Source organism: Petaurus breviceps, unplaced genomic scaffold (genome assembly GCF_028583685.1).
Source record: "Petaurus breviceps papuanus isolate PSGF00001 unplaced genomic scaffold, PetGlider_PUasm1.0 90779, whole genome shotgun sequence".
Classification (NCBI taxonomy): Eukaryota; Metazoa; Chordata; class Mammalia; order Diprotodontia; family Petauridae; genus Petaurus; species Petaurus breviceps.
The window spans coordinates 9,297,370-9,325,000 of NW_027187344.1; the positions used below are offsets into that span (position 1 = coordinate 9,297,370).

Here is a 27,631-nt window from a genome sequence, read left to right on the forward strand (position 1 = left end):
ATGCATTCATTCATTAGTAGACATGACTTCTGACTGGATTGAGTGGATGAGTGAATGGAATAAAACATTTATTAAGCTCTTACTATGTACAAAGCGCTATGCTGAATGCTCAGGATACAAAGAGAAAAGACAAGTCCCTGCCTCAGGGAGCTCACACTCTCATGGAGGAGATAACTCCCATGGAAGGTTTCAGCTGCAAGTCAGATGGAAAGCAGCAGCAAAACAGGTAGTATTGTTTCTTCTTCAATGTCATTTCCACTGATTAAATCATATCAATTTCTGATGTTGAGCCATTTGACAATGCCAAGGACTTTGGTGGCCAAAGCTTGCTTTTCTGGGTCTTCAGTAGCTATAGCAGGAGCCCCTGTAGGGTCACTCTGCTTCTCCATAGGGGCTGCTTCCAAGATCATGGCTGAAGGCCCTAGGCTAGAAGCAGTGCTATTCCTAAGGTTTGGGTTTAGGGTCTAGGGCTGACCCCATCAGGGTCTGAAGGGAGATTGTGGTCAAGGGGGTTGCTGTGGTAGTGGTTTGACTTGGCTGGCACATGCTTCCTCCTGGATCTCCCTCAGGGTGTCTTGCCACTTCACCTGGGCTGGCTCACCTGCCCTGTGTGTGGCAGCTGGTAGACAGTTGGTGAGGATGGCTGGCTCCTTCTCCACATGAATTCTTTTCCTGGATAATTGCTGTAAGGGTTGGGCTAGAAGCAAGAATGGTGGTATGGGGAGGGAGGTACTGCCACTCCCAGCCTGTTAGTGGCAGTTGGTCAGCAGTTGGTGCTAGTAGTGATGAGAAAGGTAGGTCCCCTCTCTACAATGATTTCTCCCCTCAGTGATGGCTGCACGGGCTGGGCTGGAAGCAAGTTTGGTGGTTTGGAGGACACTGAAATACCCAAAATGGTTTAGGGTCCCAAGTTTTCTCCCTTGGGGTTTGAGGAGAGATGGTGTGGTTTCCAAGGGCTCTAGTAGGGTTCACTTAGTCCACTCACCTCATTTTATAGATGAAAAATGGAGGCCTGAAGAGGTCAGGTGATTTGTCCAAGGTCACAGAGTTCTTAAATCAGTCCATCTCTTTCCTCTGGAACTCAGTGTCTTTGGAGATTCAGGCAGCAACACTGCTACCCCTTATTCACTCTGACTCCATTACTACAATGAGAAATCCAGAGAAGCAGACCCTGGTCTACAAAATGGTAAACTGTAAGCTGTAGCCAACAGCCTTGACAAGGGCACTAATCTCATTCCTATGCTGAGGGTGGCCTGCAGCCAGCACATAAAAGATGGGAGAAGCAGGATTTTTTGAAATGGTGTTTCTACACTGTCCCTTTCCGTTGAAGACCTGTTTTGTCATGAAGGAGAAAGAATGAGCCAGGTGAGTTCTCTTTATTTTGTGGGGGTTGGGGAGGAGAAAGGCAATGAGACTCTGGGGGTGAGACTATTTCAGGGGTGGGGGTAGATTTTACTGTGTGCATCTATATTCAACTGTCTGTCTGTCTCTCTCTCTCTGGGGAAATCTTTATGTCCTGGGCATTGCTACAAACTGCCTGAGGTCTTGGGCACAGAGAGCTTTGTGAATGGTGACTCTGTGTGGGAAGGTCAGCAGCAGCTGTGCTCTCGACAACAAGCTGACCCCTTGACAATACCTTCTGAGCCCTTCCTTCTTCACCCAGGGGGAACTATGTCAGCAGTCATGAGATTCTGGCAGTGAAAGGTTATGGGATTCTGGCAGTGAAAGGTTGTGAGATTCTGGCAGTGAAAGGTTGTGAGAGTCTTGGTGTGAGCTGCAGGAAACTCAAATAGGTCAGATATTTGAGAGACTCTGGATTCAACAGGATGTTCCTGCCTCCCAAGTGGACAAGTTTCTGTGGACCCAGCTCTGTGCTAAGATTTGAGAGAGACAGAGACAGAGACAGAGAGACACAGAGAAAGACAGAAAGAGGAGAAAGAGGAGAGAGAAACTCTGTCCTTGTGGAACTCAACAGCTGACTAAGAGGAGTCTTAATAAAGGGGGGAGGGATAGGACAATACAAAGCATTCTCATAGGATCATAGGTGCAGAGATGGGAGGGACTTCGGGAGTATATTTTCCCACTCACCCTCAGCAATTTATAGATAAGGAAACCGAGGCACATGGAGAGGAAAATGACTTGTTCAAAGAGATACACAGAGATTCCAATCCAAGTCTTTTTACTCCAAATAAACTACTCTTTCCATTATATCTGTACTTTAGTCCAAGAAAGAGTTTCCTGATGATTTTCCCTACGCGTGGCTTGTGATCAGATCCTGTGCTTGGGCCAGGGCTGGAAATGGAAACTGAATACACACACACACACACACACACACACACACACACACATATATATATATATATATATATATTCATAGGATCACAGCTTTAAAGCTGGAAGGAACCTCAGAGGAATCTGTTTCCATTTTAGAGTACTTAAAATCTCAACCTAGTACTACCCTCTCCCCAATAGCTTCCTGGCTATTTTTCTTGCCCCCTCAATTTACAGATAAGGAAACCAAGGCTCAGAAAGGTGAGACAATCTTTCCAAGGTCACATAGCTAGTAAATAGCAAAGCTAGGATTCCAAATTGGGTCCTTTTATCACAAAAGTTGTTATGCTCTAACTGTTATAGGGGAAAAAAAGGACTCCAATACAAAAGAAACTAGCCTGGGTTCACTGTGGCCTGACTTCCTGTTCAGCCTAAACTTCTCTGTCTCACATTCCTATGGACAATGTTCTCTACTTTCCAGACATGAGGAACTAACTGCAGTTTCTAGTGACCTGGGGAAAGTTTAAGTTACTCAGATAACTGAGATAATTTCCTTTTTTTAAAAAAAAAGATGAATTATCAGAATCTCTCCATTTCTCAGTTTTCTGTTTGCCCTTATCTACTTCTCTGGTAATGGCTAAGAATATTCTTCCTGGAGGTTGGGATAGTGTGGGGTGAGGAAGAATGGCATAGCCCAGGGCCACTAAAAAGAATGGGTGATGCACCAGAACGAGCTTTGATGGACTAGGGTGAAGGGAGGATGGAGATATCGTTGCCACAGGGCCTGCTGGCCACTCTAAGGCTTCAAAAACTATCTAGGAATTTTAGACAACGTAAAAACAAATGATAGCAGTAAAACTTTATTTAAAATCTAGGGGTTCCCTTATGTGTTATTCTCCCAGCCCTAAGGAAGCTGAAGGAAAAGCATCAGATACCTGAGCAGGAGTTATCTCCCAGGGACACAGGGAGAGACCAGGTCTCCTTAGCAGCAGGAGTATGTACCCACCTCCCTGATTCACCAGCTATTAAATCCAATTAATATTTATTGTGTCTGCTGCCTTCGTCCTCTAAGGCTCTCTTCTGTTTGCTCTATATTTACCTGGTATGTACTGATTTATGCATAAGTTGTCTCCCTCATCAGAATGCAAGTCCCTTGAGGGCAGGGACTGGTTGTGTGTTTATTGTGTGTGTGTGTGTGTGTGTGTGTGTGTCTGTGTGTGCGAAGAACAGCACCTGACAGGGTATCGACTTAATTAATGTTTGTTACTTGTGTAGTGGAAAGGACATTGGATTTGGAGTTGGGGGATCTTGAAACTGGTTATGGCTCTGCTACTTACTATTTGTGTGACCTTGGGCAAGTCACTTCCTCTCTGAGTCTCAGTTTCCTCATCTATAAAATGAAGGGGTTGAAGATGATCTTGAAGTTTTCCTCTGATTCCTAATCCTAAAGTTTATGATCCTCAGGTTGATGCTGGGGAATTGTAAGACTCTAGAGCTGGGAGGACCCTTACAGGTGCATCTAGTCCCTCCTCCTCATGTTACAGATGAGAAAAAAAAGGCCTGGAGATGTAAATGACTTGTCCACAGTAAGTAGTAGATGCAGCACTCAAACTCAGGTCCCGTGACTCCAAATTCAACACTTTTTTCACTGGTCCATCTTGTCTATGGCAATACAAGGATGAAGGAAGCACCAGTGCTTGTCCTTAAAGAGCTTACACTTTAGTGAGGCAAGGAACATCTGATGAATGGATACACAAAATGTGTTAGGAGGAGAGGAGGGAGCTGATTGATATGGTGTAAGAAACTTAGGGTTAAGGAGAAGAGAATTACTTGTGGTGGGAAAGGGATTTATACTTATATCCTTAAGGATATATCCTATAGGAGGAGGAGAGAGATGGCAGCACATGATGAGATGGTTTGATTATCTGGAACTTTGAGTATGTGAAGGGGGAAGGGGGATCTTGTGAAGCAGTTGAAAGTTGGTAAATCAGGGAGATGGGTGAATACCTTTGCTGCTAAGGAAACACGGTGTCAGAGGCACATAGCTCCTGCCCAGGTAGCTGACATTTTCCCCTCAGCTTCCCTGAAGCTGGGAGAGGTAGGTTGGAGACAAATTGTGGAGGACTTTAAATGTTAGGAAGAGACCAGAGACACCTTAGTATGGTGGCTAAGGGGCTAAACTTAGAGTCAGAAAGGCTCTGGTTCAGCTTCTATGTCAGATACTAACTAGGCTGTTACCCTGGGCAAGTCATTAAATCTCTAGGGGCCACAATTTCCTTATAAAAAAAATGAGGTGCTCTGACTCAATATCCCCTGACAGATTGAAAAATATCTGATCCTGTGATCCCAGACAAGGAGAGGAGAGAAGATCTTGACTGACCCCAAGAAAAACCCGTATTTTAGTCTCCCTCTTTCTTCCAGTACCCTTAAAGGCTGCACAATTCTGGGATTCCTCTTAATCAGTGGACTGATCCAGGGCTGTGCAGTGTCTGAGTGTGCATCCATATACACACGTATGCACATGGATGTGTTAAGGGGGTGGGGGTGGGAAGTCAACAACGGCTAAGTGAATTTCCCAAGAGAAATCACCAGCTTGCAGCTGATGGTAGTGGTGGGGAGGGGGCTGAATCTGACTAGGGTTGTGTGTTTATACCCCCAGGATAGGCAGTCTCCATCCCCTGCAAATAGGGAGAGCAGACCGCTCGTCCCCTGGGCAAGTAAAACAAGAATTGTGCTGACTTTGTTCTGCAGTCCTCTTGCTGACAAGCTAGCTACTGAGAGTGGAGGGCAGATGCCTCACAGCCTGCTCCAACCTTCCAGCTGGGCTGAGCCAGCCCCCTCCATCCTTCTCTCTCTCTCCCTCTCTCTCCCTTGCCCTCTCCCTCTCCCCTATCCATAATCTGGACAGCCTGCTCTTCTCTGGTATTGATCAGTCCCTAGCTAGATGGAAGTCCGTCTCCGAAGCACGGTCCCAGAGCTGCCCCGGGGGTGTTAGGGATACAGCCTGACAGCCACAGCTGTGTCAATAGAAGGCGTGGGGGTGGGGGAGGCGGGGCACCTCAGGCGCATCACCAAGGACACTGTATTTTGTCCAATCCTGGCTACAGCTGCCCAGAGCAGCACTGCTGGGCTTCACCTGCAGCCTCCCCCAACCCCCATCTTTGCCAGCGTCTATCCTCCCCAACCCTTGCTTCTCCCCTCCCCCAATTTGTCTGTGCCAGGATGGAGGAAAAAGCCAGCTGATGGAGTTGGTGCTTGAGTGATAGCCTGGCAGCCTAGGGTATAGTGCTTCCATATCACATTCCCCCCATCTCCATTTCGGAGTACTTAAAAACCCATCCTAGTACTGCCCTCTCCCCACTAGCCTCCTGTCTGGTATTCCTCCCAGCATGCTCTCCCCCTCCCATTCATCTTGTCCAAACCATCACATTAATCCTCTCATAGCAGCAATTTGCAGACATTGCTTTCTAGCTCAAAAATACTCAATGGCTCCCCATTGCCTACAGGATGAAGGGAGACTAGCCTGGATATGGAAGTTTTCTATAATATGGAGACAACTAGCTTTTCTAGCCTTCCTTATCCTTCACTATTCCCCAGCAGGGAGCTCTGCTGCCCCTATTCACGTTGTTTCCTTCTTTGTTCCTTCCCCTCCCCACCAGAATGATTTTCTCCTGCCTCTGCCAATTCAACCCACTCTTAAAACCCACTACATGCCAGAAGCAACTCCCTCCTCATCTCTTCCTCTTGCAGTTTGGAGTTTCGCCTTCTAAGGGAAGCCTTTCCTGATCTCCTTAGTTTTTGTGATCTTTCTCTCTTCAAATCTGCCTGTTTAAACATTGCATTCTTTCCTATAGAATGTAAATTTCTTGAGGGCAGGGACTGTTTGAAGGAAGAAAGGAAGGAAAGAAGGAAGGAAGGAAAGGAGGGTGGGAGAAAGGGAGGAAGGAAGGAAGGGAGGGAGGGAGGAAGGAAAAGAAGAAGAGTGGGAGGGAAGAAGGAAGGGAAGGAAAGAAGGAAGGAGGAGAGAAAGGAAGGAAGGAAGGAAGGAGGGGAGAAAGGAAGGAAGGAAGGAAGGAAGGAAGGAAGGAAGGAAGGAAGGAAAGGAGGGAGGGAAGGAACAAACATCTATTAAGTGCTTACTTTGTGCTGGGTGCTATGCAAAGTGCTGGGAATACAAATAGAAGCACAAAAGACAGAGTCCCTGTTCTTCATGGAGGCATTCTTTCTGATGGGGAAGGTAATGATGAATGGGAGCTAAGTGAGGGGGTGGAGGGGAATCGAGGTCCCCATGCTGAAGGCCAGAAAGTCAGAAGCACAGGCAGAAGAGGGATGGAGGCTGGCTGGTCCGAGCCCTCTCCAAAATGGCAGTCTGGAGAGGAGCTGGTGGCTGAGAGAAGGGGCTGGACCTTGTGGAGGGACACTCCAGGTTGAGATGGCTGCAGGGATCATTGGCTGTGCCAGGGTGAGGAAGCCCCAGGTGCTGCATGAAGTTTGAGGATGAAAGAGCAGCAGGGTTATGGTTTTAAAGTCCAGAAGTCAGGAACAAAGGTTTTTCACCTTTTTATATCCTGGACCCCTTTGGCAGTCCTATAGACCCCCTATAGACCTCTTCTCAGGAAGAAAAAAAATGTTTTTGCATGCATAAAATAAATACATAGAATTCCAAAGGAAACCAATTCTACTGAAATAAAGATGCGATCCCCTCCCCATTCAAGTTTATGTACCCCCATTTTTACTCTGTTTTGCTGCCCTTAGAGTCTATCAAAATGCCTTGTCTGTGGTTGTGTAATGTTAATTGAATGAATGAAAATTTCAACTCAAGTCTGGTCTCCTTCAGTCCTCCTTGGAACACTTGCAGCCCTTAGTGATCAATCCTTTCTCCAAATTCATACAGTTCTTGCCATGAGTTGATACCTGAGTCCTACTTTTGGAGTGTTAGGGTTGAAATCTAAGAGAATGAATGGAAATAAATGTAAAGTCTTACACCTGAGAACTTGACCTCACAAGTACAGATGGGATGGGTAAGCATGTTTACCCGACAAAGATCTGGGGGTTTCAGTGGACAATAAACTCAAAATAAGTCAGCAAAATATTATGGCAGCCACAAAAGTTAAAGCAATCTTGGGTTGCAAAATAAGTGAGAACATGAGAGTTGTGTTCAAATAAAAAAGCTGTCCATGGAAGAAGGATTGATCTTGTTGCATCTGGCCCCAGGGACAGAACTAAGAACAAAGGGTGGAAGTTGCCATGAAGCAAATTTAGACTCGTTTTCAGAGATTTCCGAACAATGAGAGCTGTCCAAAAGTGGAAAGGCTGCTTCCCAGGTCATGGATTCCCCCTCACCTGAGGCCTTCAAGCAAAGACTTGATGACCACTTGATGGGTGGGTCATAGTGAGTATTCCTTTTTGGGGATGGTTAACTAAAATTATAGATGGTCACTGGAGGCCTTCCAACTCTGAAATTCTATGATTTTATAGAAGAGCCTTTAAGAAATCAACTACTCGGGGCAGCCAGGTGGCTCAGCGAGTCAGAGCACCGTCTCCAGTGTCGGGATGACCTGGATCAAATCCGGGCTCAGATACTCAGCACCACACCCAGAAATAATAACTGGCCGTGTAACCTTGAGCAAGTTACTTAACCCCAATTGCTTTAAAAAAAAAAAAAGAAATCAACTACTCTATCTCCCTCATTTTACAGATAAGGAAACCAAGGCCCACAGAGGGATAGTAGCTTTCCAAAAGTTACAAAGACTTAGTGGCAATGCTCGGACTCAAACCCAGGTCACCTGACTCTAGTTGAATGCTCCTTTCTCTGTACCAGTTCCTGTATTTTTCCATATCATTTCATGGGAAGAACTCCCTGGAAAGGCAAATAAAGGAAGGAGTTGGTGAAGTTGATTTTAATTAGGCACACAAGAGCAGCAAGCTTGAGAACTGAAAGGGGCCTCAGAATCCATCTGGTTCAACCCCTTCATTTTACAGATGAGGAAACTGAGGCCCAGGGACTTGCCCTAGGTCATACATGTAATAATTGTCAGAAGAGGAATTTGGTCATCTTATATTGCAGTACTCATGATAAATGTCTGCAAATAAAAAAAAAGTCTCCCCCAGAAATAATTGTAGCTTCTGGACCAATATCTATTATAGAGGATGAAGAGGTCAAGAAATTTTTAAAAGAACTCAATAAGACTTTCCAAGTTGAATCAACATACCCTTTGAGACTTGGTGACCTTAATTCCAAGATGAGTATAGGTAAAAATAATGAAAACTATATTGAGAAATATGGTTAAGGAGTGAGGAATAAGAAAGACTTGTAGACCATCCAGAAGTCTCATCAATCAATCAAGTTTTTATTAAGAACCTACTATATGCCAGATTTCATGGAACCACAGGTAAATTGTCTTGGGAAGATACTGAAGATTACCTGCAAAGGTAAGGTACCAGATACTGAGGGCATCTGTCAGATAGAACTGCCAAGCATTCAAACTCTACTGTAGAAAGTACAATTCTGATGGGCTGGCCACATAGTCCAAATGCCAAACGTATGTTTGCCTAAAAGACTATTTTATGGAGAACTCCTACAAGGTATGGAGTTCTTTGGTCTAATAAATCAATGGTCTGACTTTAGCCACAGACAGCTGATCCAGGAGTGGCTACCCCATCAATAATGAGTTGTTTCCCACTGTTAAATTATAATCAATTCTTTTTTTTTTTTGCTTTTTGTAGGGCAATTGGGGTTAAGTGACTTGCCCAAAGTCACATGGCTAGTTTTTGTGTTAAGTGTCTGAGGCCGGATTTGAACTCAGGTCCTCCTGACTCCAGGGCCGGTGCTCTACTCACTGTGCCACCTAGCCACCCCTATCAATTCATTTTCTATACTTTTTTTGAGTACTCACCATGTCTGGCACTTTCTGGTTCTTTTCTCTAGAAAAGTGTCCAGGATGTGTGGGGCCATCGCCAGTCATCCTGATCTATATCTTGTCACTGGACACAGATGACTCTGGAGGAAAAACCTAACACATAGGTCAGAAGAAGCAATACAAGGACACTCTCAAGGTCTCTCTGAAGAACTTCAGTATTGATTAGGAGACATGGGAGACATTAGCACAGGACTGACCACCCAATGTGGTATGCTCTGCACTCTGAGTAAAGTTGGATCACAATAGCACAAAGGAAACTTGAGATGTACAAATCTAGAGATATCTACATCTCAAATGTTCAAATGGACTATCTGTGTCCGACCTATGATAGAGCCTTCTGAGCTGGTATTTGATCAGCCACAGTTGGACACACTATACCTTGACCCCAACATCATGATATCATTGGTCCTCTTCAGGTTCAAAGGATGAACAACTATAAGCCAGGCACTGTGCTAGATGTTGGGATACAAATTCAATGAATGAAACAATCCCTACTCACAGTCAGTCAATGAACATTTATTAAACACCTACTATATAGGCTAAGCACTGACCCTTTAAGAGGGGAGACAAGATGTACAGATATGATTTTATGCAGAATAGATATAAAGAGAATAAATGCAATGTCATTTTGGAGGGAGGGTACCAGCAGTTGGGAAGATGAGAAAAAGCTTTCTGTAGAAGCTGGTTCTCAAACTTAGTCATGAGCAGGATCTTATGATGCAGAGGCAAGGAGTGAGTGGCTACTTGGCATGGAAGTTGGCCAGTGCAAATCACAGATGGAGGAAAGAGTATCATTCATGAAGAGCAGAGTGATGGTCAGTTTGGCCGGATCACATAGTACAGGAAGAGAAAAATGTGCAATGAGACTGGAACAATAGATGTGGGCTTTAAAGGCTAAGGGGAAGAGTTACTGTTTTATCCTAGAGGCAATAGGGAGTTTATTAATAATTATAATAATGATATCTAACATAAATAGTGCTTTAAGGTTTGCAAAGTATTGCATATATGTCATCTTATTTGATTCTATTAAATGAAAGAACAATGTGGTCAGATCTACCATTAAAGAAAATCACTTTGGTGGCAATGTGGAGGGTAGACTGCTGAGGGGAGAGTCGTGAGGCAGGAGATCATTGCAATAATCTGGGTGAGAGATGATGAGGGCCTGGAAGCTGTGTGAGTACCAAGAATGTTGATATATCCTGGATATTGTTGTTTGTCCTTAATTCTTTTTTTTTTTTTACTTTTTGGGGTTAAGTGACTTGCCCAAGGTCACATGGCTAGTTTTGTGTAAAGTGTCTGAGGCTAGATTTGAACTCAGATCCTCCTGACTCCAGAGCTGGTGCTCTATTCACTGTGCCACCTAGCCACCCTGTTTATCCTTCATTCTTGAAGAGGACCATGACATAAGGAAGGTGATGCCATGACTTGCATGTGAATTGGATCGAAGTGAGGAAGGTTGTGTAAGGTCACCAGCTTCACTTTTTCCTTCAGAGTCATCTGGGTCCAGTGACAAGATATAGATCAGGATGACTGGCGATGGCCCCACACATCCTGGGCACTTTTTCTTGAGAAAAGAACCAGAAAGTGCCAGACATTGTGAGTACTCAAAAAAGGTATAGGAAATGAATTGATAGGGGTGGCTAGGTGGCACAGTGAGTAGAGCACTGGCCCTGGAGTCAGGAGGACCTGAGTTCAAATCCAGCTTCAGACACTTAACACAAAAACTAGCCATGTGACCTTGGGCAAGTCACTTAACCCCAATTGCCCTCCAAAAAGGAAAAAAAAGAATTGATTATAATTTAACAGTGGGAAACAACTCATTATTGATGGAGTAGTCACTCCTGGATCAGCTGTCTGTGGCTAAAGTCAGACCATTGACTTATTAGACCAAAGACCAAAATTAGAAGAGATGTTGTACAATTGAAACATCTCCATTCTTACCTATTTAAACAAGTTATTGACTCTGAAAAATGGGAACTAGATAGAAGACACTAACTATAACAGTTTCATATGGAGACTTGACTGTTGAAATTCTCTTGCCATAATGAAGAGACCAAAAGAGCCTTTCATCCCCTGCTTCCAGTGTCCTGGTACAGGACTAGAATGCACTCCATCCTCACGTCCACTTTTTAATTTCCTTGGCTTCTTTCAAGACTCAGTTCAAATCTTACCTTCTGCAGGATGCTTTTCTCAGTCTCCCCAGCGCCTGGTGCCTTCCCCTCTGAGCTTACTTTCCATCTACTCTGTATGTAACTCATGTATCTCATTATTTAAATGTCTCCTCATTAGAACGGGAGCATGGGAGCTCCTTGAGGACAGGGACCATGTTTTTGCCCCTTTTTTGTATCCCTATCACTTAGTTCCTGGTACACACTAGTTGCTTAATAAATGCTTGTTGACTTGATTTGATTTGACTTGACCTCCATCTCATAGAATCATATACTTCTTTCAAAGGTAATTCAAGTGTCTCTTTCCTTTGGGAAGCTTATCCTGAGCCTCCTAGTTATTAGGACTCTCTCCTTTCTCAAATTATTTTAAGTCAACAAGCAGTTAGTTATTAAACACCTACTCTGTGCCAGATATTATGCTGAGCCCTGGGGATACAAAGAAAGAAAAGACCAATTCCTGCCTTGGAGGAATTCACAATTGTGCCTCCTTAGCTGGGTGAAGGTCTCTTCACTCCTCACTCTGGTCAAAGATTATTTCCTGGAGGTCAGGGACCCATTTTCGTTTTTCTTTGTAACCCTAATGCCTTGCACAGCATAGACACTTCATAAATGCTTATCAAATTGAATTTTATCACTGTATCCGTCCTTGCACCTGGAACAGGGTCTTGCACAGAGTAAGTGTCAGTAAATGTTGGTTGAATGAAAAAAAATTCCATCTCTTTTCATCCCCTTAGCACAGTGGATAGAGTGCTGGACCAGGAGTCAGAAAGAACTGAATTTAAATTCAACCTCAGATATTTACTGGCTGTATGACTGTGGGCAAGTTACCTGACCTGTTTGTCTCAGTCTCATCTGTAAAATGGGAATAATAAATGCACTTACTTCTCAAGGTTGCTGTCAGGATACAGTGAAATAATATTTGTGAAGTGCTTTGCAAACCCCAAAGCACTATATAAATGTCAGCTATTATTATTGTCATGGATGATTTTCTTTCCCATTAACACATGAAGATTTTGGTTCTCAGGAGATAGAGGAGCAGAGAAGTTTCAGGGGACGGACAAATACTTGGGTGGGTCAGGCAAAGGGTAGGGGGAAGCAGGAAGAATCTAGATTAGGGAGATGGAACCCTGGACTTTGGAGCTTCTGAGAAAGGCCAGAAAGGGCAGAGTCTTTTGGATTAGTCCAAAGGGAGGGAATATTAGAGTAGACATGATCCCTTCTCTAGCCAGTCTAGAACACCCCTCAGGCCTCACAGAAGATGTTCCATTGCTCTCTGAGCCCTGTGGTACTCAGATGAATTCTACCTGGCATAACAGGAGTCCTGTCCCATTTCTACAACTAACTAGTGCTGTGGCCTAGGGCGTCATCTCCCTTCCCTGGGCCTCAGTCTCCTCCTGTGTAAAATGAGGGAATTGTACTGCGTGACTTCTAAGGGTCCTTCCAGCTTGGAACCTGTGATTCTATGATTCCTCTCTGGGCCTAAAATGAAAAAGGAAGAGGAGAGGTAGAAGGAAAAGAAAATCGATTTTTTTTCTTTGAAAAAAAAAAATTAAAAAGAAAGAAAAAATGAAAAAACTCATTGATGAGAGTGTTGGAATAGATGACCTCTAAGGCCTCTTCCAGCTCTAGCTCGATGACTCAACAAATTTGGACTAGACCTTATCATCAGCCTCATCTGTGGCAACCATTTATTTTCCCAGTTTTCTGGTACAGTTCCCATTTCGAGAAAAGAGAGCATAGGTTTAAAAGGCTTTCAATACCCTCCCACATCAGGCTCGAACTTACCTTTCTGGCCTTATTTCATACTATGCTTTTGGTTGGTCCAGTGAAATGGCATTACTAGCCCTTTGCTATTCTCAGCCTGCCTGCTTCTGATCTTGGGTGTCTCATGTATAAAGGACCACAGATCCAGGGATAGAAGGTACTTTAGAGGTCACCTAGTCAACTGCCTCATTTTATATACTAGAAAACTTAAGGCCCACAGTGGTTCCATGACTTACCTAAGTTCACATGGGTAGTAAATGACAGAGCTAGGATTTGAACTCTGGCCCTGGGGGCACTAAACTCAACACTTTCCAGTGCACCACAAATGCAAGTAGGCTATCTCCTAATTCTGTGTGATGAGGGTGGGTGGGTTTGGAACTGACCAATGAGAGCCAGGTCCTTATGAATATGCACAGCTCCATCTGACTCAATACTCCTATGGACTGGAATAAGCACAGGTATAGTTTCTGGCCTGCCTTTTGGTTGGTTGCCAAATGGGATCAGTCCACACATTCAGAAGGCACCAATCAACCAAGGTAGGCGTCCTTCTCTTTCCTGCCAGGCTGCATCTGAGTGAGAGACATATGCTGTAATCCTCTGGTGGAGGGGAGACCACAGCCTTCCACCCATGGGCAACATGTGCCTGATGGATGTGAGCCTCTCTGTTCTCTACCTCTGTGCACTAATTATTTTTCTGCTGAGCGGTGAAGGAGTATTAGAGACAATTATAACCTTGTGAGCCTTAAAAGGCTTGAATGGTGAGTCACCAGAAGTCTGGAAGCTGGACTCCATGCCATAGATCAGCTGAGCCTGGTCTGTCAGCCCATCCTTGGAGGCAGAATGGGATTCATCTCTACGGGTAGATTGTCTCTTGAAGCCAAGATGTCAGCTCTTAGAAATAAGGGATCATGTCTGTCTATTGCCTATGCTGATTCAGAACTTGGTGGTCCCACCAAGTTTAATCTCATTCTTCCCACGGACTAAGGTGGTATAGGGCAGAGTACACCCCCAGATATTGAAGTAATACTGTTCATACTTCTAGTCTTGCTGTATCTTCTCAATAAAATCCATTTGTCAAAGTAGATTGGTTAAAATGATTGTTGTTCGGTTATATTTCAGTTGTGTCTGACTCTCTGTGACCCCATTTAGGGTTTTCTTGGCAAAGATACTAGAGTGGTTTGTCATTTCCTTTTCCAGTTCATTTTACAGATGAGGAAACTGAGGCAAACAGGGTTAAGTGACTTGCCCAGGGTCACCTACCCAGCAAGTGTCTGAGGCTAGATTTGAACTCAAGTGGTCCTGACTCTAGGTCTAGTACTCTATTCGCTGTTCCACCTTATTGCCCTAGTTAAAATTATACTAGGGCATTAATCATTAGCAGTTAATGTTGGGGGGTTGAGCATGCCAGAATGGTGGCTCAAGGCAATAACATTAGAGAAAGACATCTCCTACCCCTGAAACACCGAGATTGACATCTAGCTATTCTTTCTCTGGGGCCCCTGACTCAGCGAGAATGAGGGTTGGAATAACGATAGTTTATGTGGATTACATAGATTTATATTATAGCATGATTTATATCATCATGTGGGTTATAACTTGAAATGTATTTGCTCCTCATCTCTGTCTGTAAAAATCCTCCTCTTCCTTCAAGGCCAAGCTTAATGGTCACCACCTCCAGGAAGCTTTCCTTGAATATCAATCTTTTCACCCAGCTTCCTCCTTCTCAAATTTTCCCAGAGCATTTTGTTGGGACTTTTGCTTTGTCCCTATCACATCCTACTTGCATAAATATTATGGTCCCATGTCCTCCCTTCCTGTCCATGTTCCCATTAGGATATAGGCTTCTCAAGGGGAGAAATGGAATCTTTTGGTTTTGAATCTTTGCATTTCCAGCACCTAACACAGTGCCTTGAACATCATAAGGGTTCAATAAATGTTTGTTGAATGAAATGGAAACCTAAGTGAGGCCATGGGTCCTGACTTTTGGTTTGGAAAATATCATTACCATAGGTAGACCTGAGGGTTAGTTTTACAAGTACAGCAATGACTGACATTCCAAGTTCTACCCACGTTCCTCTCCTTTACCCCACAAGGTCCTAATCAGTTCGACCCCCTCCCTGAGAACAGCACCCCGCCCCTCTAGATAATCCCTGGAATGCTGCATTTGAGGCTCTGGCCCTTTAAATAAATAATGACAGGGGATCTGACACTTCTGTCTTCCCTATTCTGGAGGTCTCAAGATGGGTGATTCCTTTGGGCCCTGCTTCATGTTTCCATCAATCCTGTTAGAGAATACAGTGGGCTGAAGGAGAAAGGAAGAAAGCGAAAGGAAAAATGGGAACCTTGGAGCAACCACAAGCTAAACTTCTTGGCAGAGACAGAATTTCTGTTACCTATGATGACTCTTAGAATTTAATACATAATCGTAGAATGTCAGAGCTGGGAAGAACTCTGAGAACACAGAACGTCTGAGCTGGGAGGAGCTGAGCAATCCTTTGGTACAACTCCTTCCTTATAGAGAAGAGGAAATGGAGGTCAAAAGAGGGAAGTCATTTACCTAAGGTCACACAGCTACTTGGTAGCAGAGGCAGGATTAGAACATAGAATTTAGATTAGAACTGACTTCCAGTACAGTGTACTATCTATAATTTTGATAGGTGGGAATAATAACACTGATGATGAAGATAATTAATGTTTATGTAGTGACTTAAGCTTTCTACATCATTTTGCATATATTATCTTATGGTAAGCCCAGGAAATAAATTCATTTCAGTTGGTTCAGTTGCATCTTGACTCTTCATGACCCCATTTGGAGTTTTTTTTTTTTTTTTTTGCTTTTTGGAGGGCAATTGGGGTTAAGTGACTTGCCCAAGGTCACATAGCTAGTTTTTGTGTTAAGTGTGTGAGGCAGGATTTGAACTCAGATCCTCCTGACTCCGGGGCCGGTGCTCATTTGGAGTTTTCTTTGCAAAGATACTGGAGTAGTTTGCCATTTCTTTCTCCAGCTCATTTTACAGATGAGGAAACTGAGACAGAGTTAAGTGACTTGCCCAGGGTCACACAGCTAGGAAGTTTCTGAGGCCACATTTGAACTCAGGAAGATGAGTATTCCTGATTTCAGACCTGGTATTCTACCCACTGTGCTAACTGCCCTCAGGAGGTAGATGATAGAGGCACTATCGTCCTCATTTTTACAGATGAAGATATTGAGGTTCAGAATAGTTTAATGACTTGTTTAAGGTAATTTAACTTAAACCAGGTCATTACTTAAGCTAATAAGAGTTGGAGGCAGAATGTGAACTAAGATCTTCCAGAATCTAAGTAAAAACACTTCATCCACTATGTCTGGTTGCTTCTCTGGTAATGGAAAATTACAGGTCAGTTCAGACTCCCTGAATCAAGTAATCATGGTGCCTGGGTTTTTGGTGCAGTTATTTAAACTCTATTTGCCCTGCCAGGTGTCAGAGGCAACACTACCACTAGTCAATTTAAGTCGATAGGTATTGATTGATTATATAGTGCCATGTATTATTTATTGAGTTGATTTCTTTATTAATCTACTTTCATGAAGTTTCCCCCTTGAAGCCTCACTGTGGCTGGAAGGTGGCCTGGGGTTCTGGAAGGCGATGACAGTGAAGTGTAGAGTCTGGCAAATTTTTCACATGGAAAAGCTTCTGGCATGGTCCTGGTGACAGACTAGATCTGTGGTCTGAGCACCAGCTTAGCTAAGTACAGGGAGATTTGTCACTGGCAGAATGATTCTTTGATCATATAACTATTGAAAAAAAAGTTGCCCTCAGTCTTTTGTGGCCCCTTAGCTTTTTTCTTTAATTTTTACAAATTGGTGTCTTCTGTTCTGGCATCATTTACATTTTCCTGACATTTTCACAGTGAAGGTATTGGAGTGGTTAAAAATAAAGGGGGCAATGAGTCTAGTGTTAAAAACGACAGCTGTTAGAACATCTGTAACCATTAGCCACAGGTATTCCAAAGGTGAGATCATTGTCCAATGGCCAACAAATGGTTATCTTCTTGGAAGATGCAAACCATATAAAAATTAATATTCTTTATTTTTAAAAATTAAAAATATAAGTTCACAATCAAGGATCTAAGACAACTTCAAAAGACTCATGATGGAAAATGCCATCCACATCCAAAGAAAGAACTCTGGAGTCTGACTGCAGATAGAAGCAGACTATTTGCTCTCCTTTTCTTTTGTTGTTCTGTTTTGTTCCTTCTTTCTCATGATTCCTCCCATTAGTTCTAATTCTTCTTTACATCATGACTAATGTGAAAATATGTTTAATATGAATATATAAATAGAACCTATATTAGATTGCATTCCATCTTGGGGAGGGGTGAGGAGATGAAGGGGAAGAAAATTTAAAACTCAAAATCTTATAGAAGTGAATGTTGAAAATGAAAAAGAAATACATTATTTTTAAAACATCAACAAAACAAAATAAAATAAACTCTGGTAATCCCCTAAAAAATTAAAAATAAAAACTAAGTCCAAGCTTTATTAAAGGATTTAGGAGACCCCAACAGTAGCACCTTGTGATGGACAGCAAGCAGAAGGGAATATATATCTATTTCAGGAGCTTTATCTTTAAGCTACATATGGTTCTAAAAATTATTATTTCTTTTTATCATTTTTTATTTTAAAATTTTGAGTTCTAGACTGTCACCCTCTTTTTCACCCCTCCTCCACCTACTGAGAAGGAAAATAATATAATAAATCGACAGTCTTAGAATAAGTGAAACCAATTAACCAATCAAATATTTATTAGATGCTTACTATGTCTCAGGCACTGTGCTGAGAATACAAAGATAAAAATGAAACTATCCTTGCCCTCAAGAAACTTAAATTATTTTAGGGGAAACAAAGAAACTACAGAGTAGGTTTTTGTACTGGGCCCAAAGACAACAAGAAACATATATAGTAGGTGACCCAAACAAGGCTACCCTAGATTTGAGGCAACCTCTGGATCCTCATCAACTCAAAACCATAGCTCACAAGCCCCCACTGATGTATGGACCTTTAATGGTCAGCCATAAGAGACAATTAGGTCAAAGAAAAGTCATTTAATGAAAATAAGTAACAATAAGTAAAGTAAGTAACAACAGGACAATTCCCACCTGGGGCACAGTATCCCACGAATACATACACCATTGATAGAAATAGTGGATAAGCATGGAACGTGTAGGGGGAGGTACATATGTAAGGACACGTGCCAGGGCTTGCATTTGGAATTACAACTTATGCCCCCAACACTGCCCATGGATGCTGTTCTGCTGAACATACTCTACCCCAGAACATGGTAAATTGTCTCCACTGGGCAGCTTGGTGGCACAGTGGAGAGAGTGCTGGGCCAGGAGTCAGGAAGACTCCTCTTCCTGTGTTCAAATCTGACCTCAGACACTTACTAGCAGGGTGACCCTGAACAAGTCACATATCCCTGTCTGTCTCAGTTTCCTCATCTGTAAAATGAGCTGGAGAAGGAAATGGCAAACCACTCTAGCATCTTTGCTAAGAAAACCCCAAATGGGGCCAAGAAGAGTCAGATACCACTGAATGACAACTTTCTGACTCAAGGCCCAGAGCTCTATCCACTGAACCCCCTAATAAGCCTGGGTACCAAGCTCTTAGGGCCTTAGACCTGAGATTTGTTGCTCTTGTTCAGTCATGTCCAACTCTGTGGAGCTCTGTGGACCACAGCACGCCATGGCGTCCATGGGGTTTTCTTGGCAAAGATTCTGGAGTGATTTGCCATTTCCTTCTCCAGTGGGTGAGTGCAAAGTTAAGTGATTTGCCCAGTCAAACAACTGGCAAATATCTGAGGTTGGATTTGAACTCAGGTCTTCCTGATTCCAAATCTAGGGCTCTATCTACTGAGGCATCTACTGCCTCCAGATCAGAGATACTCCTAAAGAAATAGTGCTTTTAATTTTTTTTTTCACTTTTTTCTTGGAATTCAAAATTCTTTGTAGTTCAGGGTTTCTGGTCCAGGTCTCTACCAGAGATCTCATTCTATTTGAGGGTGGGCAAACTCTATGCTTTCCTCTTTTAATCTCTAATAGTCAATTTAAGGTACCCCAGTTTCTCAATTCTCCAAACAGTTCTGCAGTGCAGATTAATGTATGAAGGAGAAGGCTTAGAGACAAAGCTAAACCCCCGGGGTAAGGTCTTCCTCCAGCCTAGCCACATTCTTAACTTTTATCATGTATATATGGCCAGGAAAAGTGTTTGTGGTTTTGGGTCCACCATCACATCAGCATAAGCAAAAAAGACTTGGGAGAGGCTAGCAGCAGTTTAAGCACATCTGTGGCTGAGGATGAAGAGGCAGAAAAATTCACTGAAGGACTTGACAAAATCCTCCAAACCAAGACAACACATACATTTATGGTCTGAGACTGCAATGGGATGGAAGGCAATTTGACTCAATGATTTATTGTGCCTCCTATGCCCCCAGCCCTCTGAAGGGACAGAAAGACAAAGACAAGGACGCTCCTGCCTGAAAGGAGTTGCTACTCTGTCCCATCCCCTAGCGGTTCACATGGGCTGCCCCCACCTCTGGCATCTTCTTCCTCACCTAGGCCTCAAAATCCACGGTTTTTTCCTTCAAGACTCAACTTAAACAATTCTCCTGCAGGTGGGCTTTTCCGACTCCCTGTCAGTCCCTTAGCCCCAGCTGCTACAGCTTTACCTTCTAAGGTTTGATTCCTTCCACTCTGCATGCATCTCGGATGGACACATGTGTGTATATACAAACACACATGATGCGTACATGTGCATACATGTTATCTCCTCCATTAAAACAGGACAGGACTGATTTTGCCTTTCCTTATATCTTCAGCACTTAGCATGGTGACTGGCACATAGTGTTTACTAAATGCTTGTTCATCGGCTGATTTCTGGGGAGAAACAATAAGCATAAAAAGAATATGTACAAAATTTATACACATCAACTACAAAGTAATTTGGGATGGTGGGTTTGGGGCAGAGCATTAACAAAGGGAAGGTGAAAAAGGCCTGCCAGAGGTAGACCCTGAACTGTGCTTTTAATGAAGTAGGGGAGTCTAGGAGGCAGAAAGGAGGAGGGAGAACATACCAGGCATAGGAGATGCATGGAGCAGGAGATGGAGTGTTGTGTACTGGGAATGACAATCCCCAGTTGGCCAATTTGACTGGAATATAGCCTTTTGAGAAGAGGAGTGACATGGTCAGACCTGAACTTTAGGAATATCAATTTGGCAGCTGTGAGGAGGATAGGTGGAAAAGGGGAGAATATGACATCAAGGATATGGCAAAAAATATATTGGAAAACAAGATTTGGACTTGTTAAACCAATGAGGCCAAAGGCTTCTGAAGACTTCAGAAAACTCATATCTATCTATCTATCTATCATCTATCTATCTATCTATCTATCTATCTATCTATCTATCTATCTATCTATCTATCTATCTATCTATCTATTGAGAGAATTATAAATATCACAAAAAATTAAATTGATTAGGACAAGAAATGACTAATTACTGATGTGGGATATATCAGAATCGATTTTCTTTGTGTAGTCAATCCTTTGACTAGTTAGAGCAAAGTTCAAAACTGGTATCAAATAATTTAAAAGAAAGGATAAAGATAAGAAGACCCCGTAAGATTGAAATAACCAGAATCAAGAGAAGGACAATGACCTCAACATTGTAAAGGAAGCATTACTACAATATCAGAACTTGGTTCACTGCAATGGCCAATCTTGACTCCTGAAGACTAAAGATGAAATATGCCTGTCTCCTTTCATCAGAGAGGTGGTGGACTGCTGGTGAGGCATAGACATGCATTGTCAGATTTGGTTGATTAATTGGTTTGCTTTGCTTAATTGTCCTTCTTTCTTATAAAGGAGAGTTCCATATTGGGGAGAAGGGAAGGGGAATGACAGTGACATGTTCTGAAAAAAACAGGATCAGTGCAGCATTTAACAATTGCAACGGCTTCAACTTAGTCTATTTGATGTTGTTGAAGCTCAAAAATGAGAAATGGGAAAATACTAAGATACTGATTTTGATTATCATCATTTCCTCCAAAAGCTGCCCTAAGCAGTAAGCAACTGACATAATGGAGAGGGCAGAAAAGCTCAGAAATTCAAGTCTAATCAATAAGCATTCTCTAAACACCTCAGTTCATACATCCAGCCCTAGGCTTTCTCCTGAGTTCCAACTGCTTTCTAGGGACGTTTTCAACTGGATGTCTGTAGGCATCTCAAATCCACCATGTCCAAAACAATTCCATATCTTTCCCCCTAAACTTTCCCTACCTTTCAAACTTCCCTATTAATATCTAGAGCATCTCTATTTTCCTGATCACCCAGTATCACCATCTATTCCTTACTTGAGCACTGATCCCACACAGCCAGTGTGTTGCCAGATCTTGCCCTTTCTATCTTCACAGCATCTGTCCTGTACATGACCCCTTCTTTCCACTCAAAACTCCATTTCTCCGTTTCCGTTCTGTTCCACTGGCTATCCCCCATGCCTGGAATGCTCTCTCTCCTCACTTCTAACTCTTGGCTTCCTTCATGACTCAACTCAAATCCTACCTTCTTCAGGAGGCCATTCTGAGAGCCTGTGGCTCTTCCTGTCTGTGAGTAACTTCTGTCTTCTCTGTGAATGTCTTGTAGGTGCTTACTTATTTGTCTGTCTGTCCTCTCTCCTGTTAGATGAGAGTTCCCCGAGGGATAGAAACAGTGTTTTTGTCTTTCTTGTTATCCCTAGCCTTTGGTACAGTACCTGGCATGTAGTGAATGCTTAAAAATGCTTGTTTATTGGTTATAAATTATTATAAATGCTTGACTATGTACCAGCATTGTGTTAGGCACTGGGGATGCAACAAAAACAAAACCAAAAGAAAAAACTCACCACCAAAAACAGTCTTTAGTAGAGGAAACAACACCTACATTGACAAGTGTAAATGGACAAAGATAAGTACACATGAAATATTCAAGATACATATGATGTAATTCAGGGAAGAATGGTGCAAGGACATGTGCCTCTGCCTTGGGCTTTTACTGCAAGTTACCATCCATTTTTCCGGGTGGGCAAAAAAAGAGATCCCCTCCTCATTCCCTCACTTCACTCCAGAATATAGTGCAAGGGAAAAGATGAATGGGATGTCCTGAAGAGAGCAAGAGAAGGAGCAAACTGGCTGGCAGTTCCTCTGACTAGTCTGACCCCTTGAGTCTCAGCTAGTCAGTTGTCAGGAGTTCTATTAGCAAAGTGTAAGTAGGAATGTCTATACTCCATGGGCTCTAGGAGGTGCCCCTCTAATGCCTCCAAAGGTGCATTCCCTAAAATATTTGCAAGTTGATTGGAAAAACTCATCAAATTAATCAGAGGTTTTTCTGATCAACCCTTCACACCTACTTCCTAAACCTGCCTTACAGACTCCCTAGAACTCTCCTTGGTCTCTCAGGAGGGTTATTATGATGATTTTATTCCTGAGTTCATGTCCAGCAGTCTAACCACTTGCTATGATGCCTCACCAAAAAAAAAAAAAAAGTTGGTTGAGAGGCCATCAATAACCACCCCTCCTGGCCTCTGCCCGCCCCCCCCACTTCCCCCAAGCATGGGTCTACCTTCTGATCTTCGGAAAATCATTATGAGAATGAACTACATATATATCAAGGGTATCTGTCCTTGATGAAAATATGAGAAGGAAATAGGCAGAATTTGCAAATGATTCTCTATAGCTGACCAAATCTTTGTGTCACACAATTGACTGGAAGGTTCAGAAAATAGAAGATCCTGCTGTGTTTATTGTCTGCTGACTACAACAAAGCATTTGACTTGTTAGAGCAAAATGTAGCCCTAAAGCTTCTACTCTACAAAGGAGCTTCTCATGCATATATTAAGATCATATCAAGATTCCTTGGTAGATGCAACCTCTGTTCAATGAACCTCTGATTATTGCCGTCAAGTGAGGCACAAAGCAGGGAGACAGAAGCTTTGGGGGGCAAATACATTCGAGAAAGCACTGGTTCTAGAGGAGGACTTCGTTTAACTCTTGCCTCTGATGCTTACTACCTGTGTGACTTTGTGCAAGTCACTAAACCTCTCTGGCCTCAGTTTCCTTATCTATAAAATGAAGAAGACTAGATATCCTTTGAGTTCACTTTTAGCTCCAAATCTATGATCCTATCTTCTTATGAAGGAATGAAAAACCACCTATTAAACAATGACTGTGAACCAGCACTAAACTAAGTACTGGGGATTCAAATACAAAAAGAAAGACAAGCCCCAAACTCAAGGAAGACACTACTTTTAAGGGAATGATGGAAAACAGCTTTGTCACCATCCAGAGGTTGTCCTACAAGGTCCAAATGGAAGAGGGATTCTTTATAGGTGAACTCCTACAGCTGCTCCTGTTTGCTGATGAGAACAGGTGAATTGTGCCATACCCAGGAACATTCCAGGATCTTCTCAGTGAGATCTGTAATGACTTTAAAGAGGTTGGCCTAACAATCCACATAAGAAAAGCTAAATGGATGAAAACTGCCTATTTTCTAGGCATGCAGTTGGATGGCTAGTCCATTGAGTTAGTCCATTTATCTATCTATCTATCTATCTATCTATCTATCTATCTATCTATCTATCTATCTATCTATCTATCTCCATCCAACCACCCATCCATCATCTTCCTTCCTTCCTTCCTTCCTTCCTTCCTTCCTTCCTTCCTTCCTTCCTTCCTTCCTTCCTTCCTTCCTTCCTTCCTTCCTTCCTTCCTTCCTTCCTCTATAATGAGATAATGAGTTGGAGTTGAAATTGGAAGCTTGAGGAGGGCAGGTTGGATTGCATTAGGGTAGTTGCATAGTGATTTTTAACCATTCCAAGATGTATGCTGTGCAACCTATATTTTTTAACATGTGTTCTCTTGGTGATGCCATATGGCTAGGAATCTGAAAACGCCATGATCTCTAAAGACTCAGTGTTTCAAGTGGCTCAGAGGGCAATGGGAAGAGGTATATGAAGTGGTATAAGATATAAGTATAAGAAATGGTATGCTGGATATCACTGAGGAGCTGAAGGTGAGGTAGGTTAATCCTATGGCAAGAGGAAGGTATAGCAAAGGGACAGACAGCCCAAGGGCTCTCCTGTTACCCATGAAATTAAAAAAAGACCCAGAGGAAGATCTTGAGCATGTTGGGTGGATATTCTGTGGAGTAATCACAGCAGAGAACATGGATAAAATTCAGACAGGATGAGAAGGCCTGGAAGGGTAGTAATCTGCATAAACGGAGAGAATACTGGCACTTGTGAGATTACAGATTCAGCAATGTTTATTTAGTCTTATCTTTTCCTGGGAGATTAAGTTTCTCTAGGTCAATGACAGTCATATTACTTTTGTGTCTATCTTGATGCCTAGCACAGATCTGAACACACAGTAGGTGTTTAAGAAACATTTGCAGAATCTAGAACCTCTGAAATCCCTAAGTAGGACTTAACCCCCTAAATCATACTCTCTAGCTATGATGTGTACTTGTAATTTATTAATGGACACCTTTTATATCCTAAGATACCTTGTACCATGCTAATGTATTGTCTGGCACTCTAAAAATATTTTTAAAAATCTATCATATTAAGATTTGTACAGAAGGGAGGAAACAAGCATTTATTAATGCCTACTGTCAGGCACTCTGCTAAACTCTTCACAAATATTATCTCATTTGATTCTCACAACAACCGTAGGAGGAGGAAAATGCTATTATTATCCCCATTTTTATAGTTAAGGTAACTGAGTCTTGAAAAATGTTAAGTGACTTGCCCAAGGTCACACAACTAATAAATTTCTGAGACAGGATTCAAACACAGATCTACCTGACTCCAAATCCAGACCCCTATTCACTATGCCATTTTACTACTTATAAAGGCCAAACTGTGGGATGAATAATGTCCTCAGATGCATGTATATTATAATCCTGCCCTAATAGTTGGGTGTAGACTAAAGCAGCCTTAATGAAAATACATTGCTTGTAATTATAAATTTGTATCATGTCAAGGAACAGTCTCGATACAGGTGAAAAAATAGCGATGGTGGGATAATTCTTGAACCTGAGCTTATCCAAAGTTAGGAAATGTAAGCCTGAAAAGACATACTGAAAAAATGGTTTGAAATGTAAGAGTTGGGGTAGGGAGGAAAGTGGGAGGGAGAGAAGGCTGAACTTTGCTTGAAAATAAAATAAAATTTAGTTTGCATTTTTAAAAAAAGAAAGAAAATTATTCACCTCAACATAACTAGAATAAAGGGTTGGGGGGATGCTGAGAAAGATAAATTGATCAATTTTTGTTGTCTTTTTTGTTGTTGTTGAATCATGTCTGACTTTCTGTGACCCTCTTTGGGGTTTTCTTGGCAAAGATACTGGAGTGGTTTCCCATTTCCTTTTCCAACTCATTTTACAAATGGGGAAACTAAGGTACACAGGGTTAAGTGACTTACCTAAGGTCACACAGCTAGTAAGGTCTAGTTTGAACTCAGGTCTTCCTGACACCAGGCCAGGTGCTCTAGCCACTGCACCACTTTGGTGCCCTTTATCCCTAAAATAGATGAGGAAACTGAGGCTATGGGAAAAGAAATACCTTGTCAGCCAGCTTAAGTGGCAGAGCTGGACATCAAACACATTTTGGGAATCTAAACATGGTATTTTTTCTGCATGTGACATGTATCCAACATACTCCATGGAATCCCAGGATTTACAGCTGGAATGGACCTTAGGGATAATCTAATCCAACTCCCTCATTCTACAGATCTGGGACAGTTCAGAGACTTACCCAGAGTATCCTGGGTAGTAAGTAGCAAAACCCTTCCTCCTCATCCCTTTTCATCCCTAGGTCATCCTGAGGAGCTCACAAGGACTTTGCTTAGCTGGCTTGGGAACATTCAAAGTGAAAGAGGTGTCTGACCCTTGATTTATGGTCTCCGTTTGCACCATATTAATTTGTACTTGTTTATACATTGCTTAAGCATTCTTAGTTCTCTTTCTTATGTGTGGAAACACTAGGCTGGGAACAAAAAGCTCACAGGGAATGGAATATTGATTTGAAGGGGATAATTCAATTCATAGACTTGTAGCCTGTTGGAGCTGGGAGGGCCCTAAGAAGTTATCTGGTCATAGGATGGTAGATTCAGAGTTGGAAGGAGCCTAGGGCCTGAATAGGCTAAGCTCCTTATTTTGCAAATGAGGAAACTGAGTCCCAGAGAGACTTGCCCTAGGTCACACACTGATTTCCAAGAAGGTGACAAAGCCCAGGACTAACACTCAAGCCTCCTGGTTTCTGGTTCAGTATACTTGCCACATGCTGCCTCAATTCAATAAATACTAAGTATGGTCTATTGTGCAAGCCTCCAATGCTGGGATTGCTGGGGGAGCCACAGGAATTTTAGAACTGGAAGGGGCCTCCGAGATGGAGCCTAACTCCCTCATTTTTCAGATGAAGACACTGAAGGTCACCATGGAGATTCTACATTAGACCTATGCTTTAGGAATTTCACTTGGGTGGCTAGTTGGAAGATAGATTGCAATGGGGAGAAAATGGAGGCAGGAAGGCCAGTTAGGAGGCTATGGCAATAGTCCAGGAGAAAGGTGGTCAGGGCTTGGATTAGGATGGTGACTGTTGAGTGGAGAAGGAGGGATGGATGAGAGATTGCATGCGGAGATTTGGCAAGACTTGGCAACTAGACGGATAGATGGGGCAAGGGAGAAAGAAGTCAAAGAAGACCCGGTGGATGTGAAGGATGAGTGCAGACACAGGGAGGTTTGGAAGGTAGAGGGCTTGGGGGGCGGGGGCGGGGGGGGGGAGTTCTGCGGAATGTATACACACTAATACAAGACACCAACCCCCTTGTCTTGCAGATGAGGAAACTGAGGCTCAGATAAGCCAAATGACTTGCCCCAGGTCACATAGACCCTAGAGCCGAGATCGAAATCCATCTCTTCTGAATCCAAATTCTGAATTCTTTCCCTTAGATCTTGCTTTCTCCTGTCCTCAAGGAGCTTGCCCTCTGGTAGGGGAGATAATAACAGCTACCCACGCTAATAACTTCAATACAAATTAGAATGTGAAATATAAGCAGGGTGCTTGGGGAGTTCAAAGGAAGAGGATGCTATTTTGATCTAGCTGTTTTGTTCTGTCTTGATGGATTTAGCAAAACCATAGGTTCTCTTTAGAGTTAAAAGAAGTGTTAGGGGAGGCTAAGTGGCACAGTGAAAATAGAACATGACCCTGGAGTCAGGAGGACCTGAGTTCAAATCCAGCCTCAGACACTTAACACTTACTAGTCTCGTGACCTTGGGCAAGTCACTTAACCCCAGTTGCCTTGCTTCCTCCCCACCAAAAAAAAAAAAAAAAGAAGTGTCATGGGAGGGGCAGGGATTAGTATATTTCATAGTTTAACTATATATATATATCTATATATGTGTATATATGTATATACGCAGAAGCAATTGATTGTACATG

The 27,631-nt window shown here is 42.7% G+C and overlaps 1 long non-coding RNA gene across 2 annotated transcripts in view; it reads left to right on the forward strand.

Moving 5' to 3' along the window:
• Positions 1 to 748: 748 nt before the first annotated feature.
• LOC138147131 (uncharacterized) overlaps positions 749 to 27,631 on the forward strand; it is a 148,447-nt gene continuing 121,564 nt past the window's right edge. For both annotated transcript variants that reach the window (XR_011164711.1, XR_011164712.1), the window contains exons 1-2: positions 749 to 794; positions 1,086 to 1,365. This is a non-coding gene — a long non-coding RNA (uncharacterized lncRNA). The remainder of the gene's footprint in view (positions 795 to 1,085; positions 1,366 to 27,631) is intronic.